Genomic DNA, 9,592 nt, shown 5'->3' on the forward strand with positions numbered 1-9,592 from the left:
AGGAAGTATTCAGTTATGCATAACAAGAGAGGGAAAAAAATGTGACAATATAATCAAATGAAGAAGCCTATTTTGAGCCAAGAACTGAAATGAGAATGAACTTTTTTTTGGTATTAGGAACTGAACTCAGGAGTGTTTAACCACTGAGCCATGTCCCCATCCCTTTTTATTTTGAGACAGGGTTTCATTAAGTTGATTAGGGCTTCACTAAGTTGCCGAGGCTCACCTCAAACTTGTGATCCTCCTGCCTCAGCCTCCAGAGTCCCTGGGATTATAAGAGGGTACCACCAAGACTGGTTCTGGAACTTTATCCCCCCGCCCCCGCAAGGTGGGGACGTGCATTCCTGTTTTTTTTTTATTATTAAAATATTTTTTATTTTTACAGACACATTTTGATTCATTGTACACAAATAGGGTACAACTTTTCATTTCTATGGTTGTACACAATGTATATTCATGCCATTCATGTAATCATACATATATAGAGAGTAATACTATCTGTTTCATTCTACTGTTTTTCCATCCCCACCCCCTCCCACCCCTTTCTTCTCTATACCATCCAAAGTTCCTTCATTCTTCTCTTCCCCCCGCAACCCCCCATCATTATATATTGTCATGCACTTAGAGAAAACATTCGGCCTTTGGTTTTTTGGGCTTGGCTTATTTCACTTAGCATGATATTTTCCAACTTCATCTATTTACCAGCAAATGCCATAATTTTATTGTTCTTTATGGCTGATTAGTATTCCATTGTATATATATACCACAGTTTCTTTATCCATTCGTCAATTGAAGGGCATCTAGTTTGGTTCCACAATCTAGCTATTGTGAATTGAGAATCTATGAACATTGATGTGGCTGCATCACTGTAGTATGCTGATTTTAAGTCCTTTGGGTATAAACTGAGGAGTGGGATAGCTGGGTCAGATGGTGGGTCCATTCCAAGCTTTCTGAGGACTCTCCATACTGGTTTCCAGAGTGGCTGCACCAATTTGCAACTCCACCAGCAATGTGTGAGTGTGCCTTTTTCCTCACATCCACGCCAATGAACTTTATTTTTTAATAAAAACCATGAATGAGGAACTGGGAATGCAGCTTGGTGACAGAGTGCTTGCCTTGTACCAGGCCCTGGGGTCCATCCCCAGCACTGGAAAAAAAATAACAAAAAAATAGGAAGGAAATAATATGATTCCCATATAAAATAAGCCTGTCGAAAGTAATAGCAGACGATCCCCAGCACCGCAAAAAAAAAAAAAAAAAGAAAGTAATAGTAGAGACTAATGTCGGGGTTTCTAGAGCCCCTGGCCTTAGACATGGTCAAGATGGCGCCTGACGCTGAGCCAAAAGCGGCCAGCTATACAGTAAACAACCAGCAAATTCCAATAATTGGCTAGTTAACGATGTGGCTAGAGCATGCCCCCTCGTGTACCCATCCCGCGCCTGCAGCTGTCCGCGTTTATCTTGTGTACTCTCCCCTGATTGAAGTGTATATAAGCCTGGTGGGTGGGAGAGTAGGGGGCAGAAGCTGAGGAAGGGACGGAAGAAGCGGAAGAACCAGCGGCGACGACGGCGGCCGCAGCAGCAGCGGGAGCGGAGCTGGAAGGAGGAAGTACGCGGGAGTGGAAGGAGCTGGGAAAAGGAAAGCTGAAAGTGCGATAGAAGTTAGGGGTAAGAGAAGCGTAGGAAAGAACCTGTGCACAATAAACTTCCAAAGCTTCAGACGTTTGCCGTGTCTCTCTCTGTGGCCAGAGGGGACGCGACAGACTAAGGCAGAAGGATCACAAGTTCATGTCCTATCTGGACAACTTGGTCTGTCTCAAAAAGGTCTCAGTGGTATAGAGCCCCTGGGTTCAATCCCCAGTACTGCCAAAAAGAAAAAGTGATAAAGGCAAATAGTTAAGACTATTGTTAGAGTTTATAACTTAAATGTCCCTCAAAGGCCATGTACCTGCAGCTTGGTTGCCAGCCTGTGGCCCTACTGGAGAGTGAAGTAACTTTTAGGGGTGGGTCCTAGTGGAAGGAAGTTAAGTCATTTAGGACATGCCCTTGAGAGGATCCTGGGACCCAGACTCCCTTCCTCCTTCCCTCTGGGTGTGTCTTTCTCTCCTTCCTAGCCACCAGGAGGAGAGTAGCTTTGCTCCACCAAGTCATGATGTTCCACTTCAGCACAGGCTCAAAGCAACAGGTTTAGGCAACCATCCACAGAAACCTGAAACCGAGCCAAAACAAATTTTTCTTCCTTTTAAAGATGTTTAGTATCAGGTATTTCGTCACAGCAATAGAAAGCTAACACAGTTACCTAAACTCAGCTATAGAATAGTCCTCAGCTATAGATTGTTAATTTATTTTTTGATTTGGATTGAACCCAGGGTCACTACCACTGAACCACATTGGCAGTCCTTTTTCACTGTAAGACAGATCTTGCTAAGTTGCTGAGGCTGAGGTTGCCCTCAAACTTGCGATCCTTCTGCCTTGGCCTCCTGAGTTCCTGAGATTATAGGCAGAATTTTCTAACCCCTAAGTAAAGGGTTGGCAAATTTTTTCTATAAAGGTCCAGAGAGTAAAACATTCATGGCTTTATGAGTCATGAGGTCTCTGTCGCAACTATTCAACTCTGTGATCGTAGGTCAAAAGCAGCCACAGATAATATATAAATGAATGAATATGCCTATGTTTCAATAAAACTTTATTATGGTTGCTGAAATTTGAATTTCATAAAAAACTGTCACACATAAAATGTTCAATCACATACAAATGTTAAAAGTCATTATTAGTTCGAGGGCTATTTTAAAAATAGGTGGTGGACTGGATAGGGCCTATGACCCCAGCTCCAAATCAGTAGCACAATTGTGAAAAATAACAGTCTTGATTGATAGGAAAAGATCACTGTGGTCAAAGTCATTCTTAGATCCCAGGTGCCTAGGACAGGAAAGCTCAGACAGCTGAAACTCATTCATGTGATAATTATCAGTTTTTATTTCCATGATGAAAGATATTTTGTCTTAACTTCATAATGTTTAAGTATTAATATCAATGGTTTTCCTCCACAAAAGTAAAATTAGTCCAGTTGCAAAAATGAGTTAAGACCACACGTCCTTTTAAGACAAATGTATCTTTAACTGAAATGATGTTTCTGAATCTTTCAACAAAGTAATGGATTCTAACCTCCAATACTGTGTTAGGTAGTTTTCATGTATTTATTTGCCTTTCCTTTCGTTTAATCCCTAGTGATAAAAAAGAAAATTCATTCTAAGACCAGCTTCCAATTGTCCAGATCCAAGTCACCTGGAGGTTTTACATTTAGATATTCATACTCTGCTACAAATATTCTAAATTAAATTCACTATGATTTGTTATTTTTTGTTTTTGTTTTGTTTTTCCAGTGCTGAGAATTGAACCCAGGACCTTATGCATGCAAGGCAAGTAATCTAACGCTAAGCTCATTCACAGCTCTTTTTATTTTACTTTGGGATAGAATCTTGCTAAGTTGCCCAGGCTGGTCTTGAACTTGTGATCCTCTTGCCTCAGTCTCGTAAGTAACTGGGATTACAGGCTTATGCCACCAAGCCTGGATATCATGATCCTTATTTTTAAGTAATAGGGATCTAGAGTTCAGAAGTCATGGTTTTGAATTTTTAAATGGTTATGAACATTACTGAAAACGGTCAATTTAAAAACAATTCAGACATGTTATACTCTAAAAAAATCACTCCTACAAGTATACCTTGCATCGAGAAAAGAGAAGCTGTCCCTGTCTTCAGATCTCTCTTCGATGCAGATTTGTGTCCTAAGCCACATCCAACAGGTGGGCCCTCCTCTACAAATGACGAAGGAAAATGGGTCCCCCTGGTGTCCAGTTTTTATAATGACTAAGGGCACAGAGACTTGTAACCTTGCTATTCATGCAAAAACTCTTACATTCAAATAAATTTACTTCAGTGCCTATTTTCCTAGAGGAGAAATCAGACAGCAACACTGACATCCAGAACACTTCACCAAAGATTAATGAGAGAAAATAATAATCTCAATTGTGGTTATGCATTTATATCATTCACATGCCTTTCCATCAACAGGAAAACAGGAAGCACGCTTGCTACCCCAGTCACTTGCTACCCTGGAGTCCAACCAAAGCTTTGAGCACAGTGACCACTCCCAGCCTTAGTCCCAGCTTTGCCCCTGAGCTCCAGCCTTGTAGATGCCCACATGGCCGCGCGTGGAGATCAACCAGCATCTCCAAGGTAAGATGTCCCCAGGACTCTAGGTTCTCCTCCTCCCGCCCACTCCTCAGCAAATCCCATCAGCTTGACTTTCTAAACATATCCAGAACCTGAGTGCTTCAGCCAACTCCATCATACCCTTGATCCAAGCCAATATCATCTTAACTGGATAATTACCATCATCTTCTAGCTTGCTTGCCAGCTTCCATTCCTGCTACATACAACTCCCATATAGTAGCCGTGATAATCCTTTTTTAAAAAATATTTTGTTTTAGTTGTAGGTGGACACAATACCTTTATTTTATTTTTATGTGGTGCTGAGGATCGAACCCAGGGCCTTACACAAGCACTCTACCACTGAGCCACAACCCTATCCTTAAGGAAGGGTGCTGGATGAACTGCCCAATGTCAGTACTTTTCCTGCAGTTCCAACTATGCTAAGCCTCAGGCCACAGCACTTGGGGGTTCCCTTTGCCTGATACACCCTCACTTAAGATGTGTATATGGTGTAATCTTTTTATTTGGTCACCTCCAAATGTCACCTCCGTAGAAAGGCATTCCTAACTATCCTATTCAAAGTAGTATGTTTCTATTCTTTTACGCCAACATATAAAGTAGTTATTTATTCCTTGATTATCTGTTTCTTCCTCTAGTACATTAGGATAGCAGATTTGTTTTTTTTCTATTGGCAACTGAACCCTGGGGGCACTTAACCACTGAGCTACATCCCCAGACCTTTTTATTTTTTGAGACAGGGTCTTACTAAGTTGCTTAGGGCCTTGCTAAATTGCTGAGGTTGGCTTCAATTTGCAATCCTCCTGCCTCAGCCTCCCGAGCTGCTGGGACCATAAGCATGTACCACCACCCCGGCAGGATAGCAGATTTTTGTTCACTGTTATATATTCTCAAGGTTTTGAGTGGGGCCTAACACAGAGCAGGGGAGTTCCATAAATACTATCAAATGGATGAACATGTAAATGAATGAACGAGTTCATTATTTTTCACTGACTTTTTTTCCCTCTTTAGTTATATGAGAAAAAACTGGTATCTATTTACAAATAAAGCTCAAGTGAGTCAGGTGCCGCTGTGACTCGGGAGGGAGAGGTAGGACACTGAAAGCGCTGGCGCAGAACCTGCTGGTCCACCAGCTGAGGACAGGCCTCCAGGTGCCCAGCAGTAGTGTCTGATAGGGATGTATCAGTTGTGAGGAAGAAAAACCCATCGGTGAGCCCAGATGAACAAAACGGGGCAGGGTTAACACTAGGTTAGACATGCAAATGGAGCGCTGTGAGATTTTGTTTTAACAACCTGTTTTCCAGTAGATTTTTATATTTTTTTTTGTATTTTTGACACATGGTAATTACACATATTTATGGGGTACAATGTGATGCTACATGTACCAATGTTTACTGATAGGATCGAGGTAGCTGGCACATCACCCCAAACATTTATCATTTCTTTGTGTTGGGAACATTTAAAAAAATCCTCTCTGTTAACTATTTTTAAATACACATTAAAAAAAAAAAATATCTATTACTGGGGACAGAACTCAGGACCTCATGCATGCTAGCTAAGCCCTCTACCCCTGAGTTACATCACCAGTCCATAATTGACATCTTTTATGATCCTTTACTTTAATGCTTCAACTACTGATAGCAAGTGCTTTTCTGAAAGTTATACCTTTTTTCTTCACTTTTTTTTTGTGTGTATGCTAATGCAAAAAGTACATAGGCTAATTTCTCTGACTTTGAGCAACCCCAGATGGCCCTACTTAAATAGAAAAGAAGTTGAAAGAAAGTTTAATCTTCTAAGCCCTTTTATAAACAATCTGAAAAATTGGTTTGGTTCTGGCTGGAGGTATTCTGCTTCCATGAGGTCATGTCGCACAGTGAAAACAATCAGGATAACTTGGGCTCAGGGCCCGCTTTTGTCACTGGCTTAACTATCCACAAGTTTGCTTGGCCTCTAACAGCCATCTTGCTTCTGTATCCACAAACGGACTCAACAGTCTTTCTATTATTAACACTTTATAACTGCTCTCCAAAAATGAAAATTCATCTCAAGGAAATACCAGGCCTTTGGCAACCAGGGGGGAGTGTAAGAAGCAGTTTGCAACAGAAAATAAAAATCTGGCAGCACACCCAGTCAAGCCTGCACCCCGAAGCCCTTGGGTGCCCAAGCCCTTTCAGCTGGCTCTCAGGCGCTCTGCGGCCAGATTGCACTACCTTCCCCTTGGAGGAGAGTCTTGCTCTCCTACTGGCTCAGTTTCATAGGTACATCTTTACAGACAGTCTAGAAACTACAAATCTGGAGCTGCATGGTCCAATACAGCACTCACAAGCCACATGGGGCTGAGCACCAGTCCCAACTGAGAAGTGCTGTTAAGTGTGAAATACACACAGGATTTTGGAAACCTGATATGAAAAACGAATTAAAAAACCTCTTAATATTTATATGATTACATGTTGAAATATTTTGGACGCGTTGGTTAAAAATACCTCCTGCTTCTTTTTGCAGTTGCCAAAGAGGCCACTGGAAAAGTTAAACTTACACATGTGGCTTGTATATTTCTATTGGACGGTGCTGCTCTAGATCTCAGAATCTAGAAAGTGACTAAGATTGAAACTTTTAAATGAAGCACGTTGTAAATGAGCTACCCGAGAGTTGGTTCCACTCACTGCTCGGTTGCCACCGCCATCCTGATTTTCCAAGGCCAAGCCCAGAGCGCAGCACGCGTGGGTGTGGCCCGGGCCTCCCCCGAGGCAGGCCTGCACCGGAGGCTGTGGTGGAGGAGGTTACCCTGGGTCCCCGACGCGGGGGTAGGCCAGGCTGCGGACTCCACACTTCTGATCCTGCTAGGGGAAGTCCCTGCGGGCGGAAACAGGTGGCGCACGGCTGCTGGCAGCTGCAGGTCGGCGCGCCTGCACGCCTGAGCGCAGCGGGGACACCAACGCGCTTCCTGCTTGGCTGGGGGAAGGCCCGAGTGAATGCAGGGCCAGCTATAGCAGCCCGGCGGCTGCCTGTTTGGATTTTAGCACTTTGGTTCTGAGGAGGAAACAACCAGGCCCTGGATCCCTCATAGGGTCTGAAATTTTAAAGTATTATGCGGCTGGACGCAGTGACTCACTAGGTAATCCCAATGACTCAGGGAGTGGGGGCAGGAACACTGCAAGTTCGAAGCCAGCTTCAGCAACTTAGCAAGGCTCTGTCTTAAAACTGTTTTAAAGGGCTGGAGAGGTAGGTTAGTGACAAAAACCCCTGAATTCAATTCACGGTACCTAAATAAGTAAATAAAAGAACTGAATCAGAGAATTTTATGCTTCAAAAAGTAAGCTGGACGAAAACAGATGGATGAGCCTTGCTGAATCCTTCTGTTTAACACTCTTGGATAAAAGTTTGTGCGGACTGAAATGTCAACATTTAATCCTCTCCCTTGACTGAAGAGATACTACCAACTCCATGGGAGCCAAGAAACAGGGCCTATAACGTAAATGAACGCCCTCACTTATTTCTAAGTTAGTATTTTAGGCATTGGAAAATCCTTAGTTCAATACCTCGTTCATTCAGCATTTGCAGAGCAAAAACCTGCCTGGATTTCTGGCTATTTAGTGAAAATTATTTTTTATACTATGATTTAAATATAGTACATAAAATGTAGTTGCAGTAGAGAAATCATATTTTTAAACTTCAAAAGAAACTGTCCAGAAGTGTACACAGTAATTAGTTATACACAGCAATTAAATGAAGATTGCTTTTTAAAAAATGCTTGCTACGTTTACTTAAATTTTTAACAAGAGTGAATGAATGATTTGTTTCAGTCAGCCTTGTTCGGTCTCACATGCATACCTTGTCCAATTAACTGTGATCCCCAATTTATTGACCATGGCAATTCAGACTTCTCGGTTTATAATTAATGCTGGCCTACTCGACTAAATCTTGCTTACCTTGTAAGAAATGTACATGAATGGGTGATAATTAAAAGCACATTCTTCAAGGAGAAAAGAAAATTCATAAGAGAATCCATAAAGTTATGTGCTTCATCTGATTCTTTTCAGTATTAGAATGACTGAGTAGTCTCTCTTCAATTAGTTTTAATAGCAATTCACCATTTTCTGAAATGACCTAAAGGGGTTTAACCCAGGGAAGCCACTGATTCTGTTTTAAAATGTGCTTTAAATTATACTGCATAAATCACAACAATGAAAGAATTTAGGTTTCAGAGTTAAAAAAAAAAAAAAAAAAAAAAAAAAAACCCTTTTTAAGTATTATCCTGAAGGTAAGAAAGTAAAGTGGGAAATGGCTGTCAGCTCACTGCCATCCAGTAAGATGACTTCCTACAGTTTCCCGATTTCTGGGATACACTGATCTAGCAGAGGTGGTTTGTCAAGTCTGGGTTTCCAACTTGTTCACCATGGCAAACTGGTTGTCACAGCCTGACAGGCCATCACGGCCACTCTCAGCATCCTGGCAGGAACCCCTTGTACTCACACTCCAACTCCAACACTTCACAATGGAAAAAGTCAAAGACGTGACCTGAAACCTGCCAGGCATGGTGGCCCCCACCTGTAACCCCAGTGACTTGAGACACTAAAGCAGAGGGATCACATGTTCAAAGCCAGTCTCTCAATTTAGCAAGACACTGTCTCAAAATAAAATAGAAAAAGGCTGGGATGTAGTTCAGTGGTAGAGCATCCCTGGGTTCAATTCCCAGTATCAGGAAAAAAAACAAAATAGAAAATTCGAAACCTGTTCTAAGCCTATGGATTAAGTGCAACCCACACAAATGCCATCACAAATGATTTGCCATACCCCTCACAAATGACTAATGAGCTATGGCTGAGAACTGCAATCGAACCCCATGGAAGGTTGCTGCAGAGAATCACCATTACTTTCATGTGTAAATACTTTTGAGAGGAGGGCACTCTTTAAATTGTCGAAAAACTGGTACAAGCTGTTGTTTATTTCAGGGATAAGCTGATGAACAGCAAGGAAAGGAAGATGTAAGGCACCCCAAAGATGAGGAAAGGCTCACAAGAAAAGGATGCAGACAGCAAATACGGAGGCCATGAAAGTTCACAAAAGTGGTCTGACTGGGCCTCCTCACAAGGGACAATATCGCTTCTCAAAACAGAAGCACCCCTGGAAAACTGTGTTGGTTCTTTCCTTGGGACATACGTAGCTATTTTTAAAATATTTATTTACTTGCTAGTCACTGCTAATCCTCTTATAATACATAAATATATTTGAAGAATGGAAATGATGTGCTCACTGCCACAGAGCAGGCTAGTAGAAGCCTCATTTCATTTCAGGTTCTTCAAAGAAGGTTCTATTCTATACATTGACACAGCACAGAATCAGTAAGCAGTTCATTCCAA

Source organism: Sciurus carolinensis, chromosome 3, assembly GCF_902686445.1.
Source record: "Sciurus carolinensis chromosome 3, mSciCar1.2, whole genome shotgun sequence".
Lineage (NCBI taxonomy): Eukaryota > Metazoa > Chordata > Mammalia > Rodentia > Sciuridae > Sciurus > Sciurus carolinensis.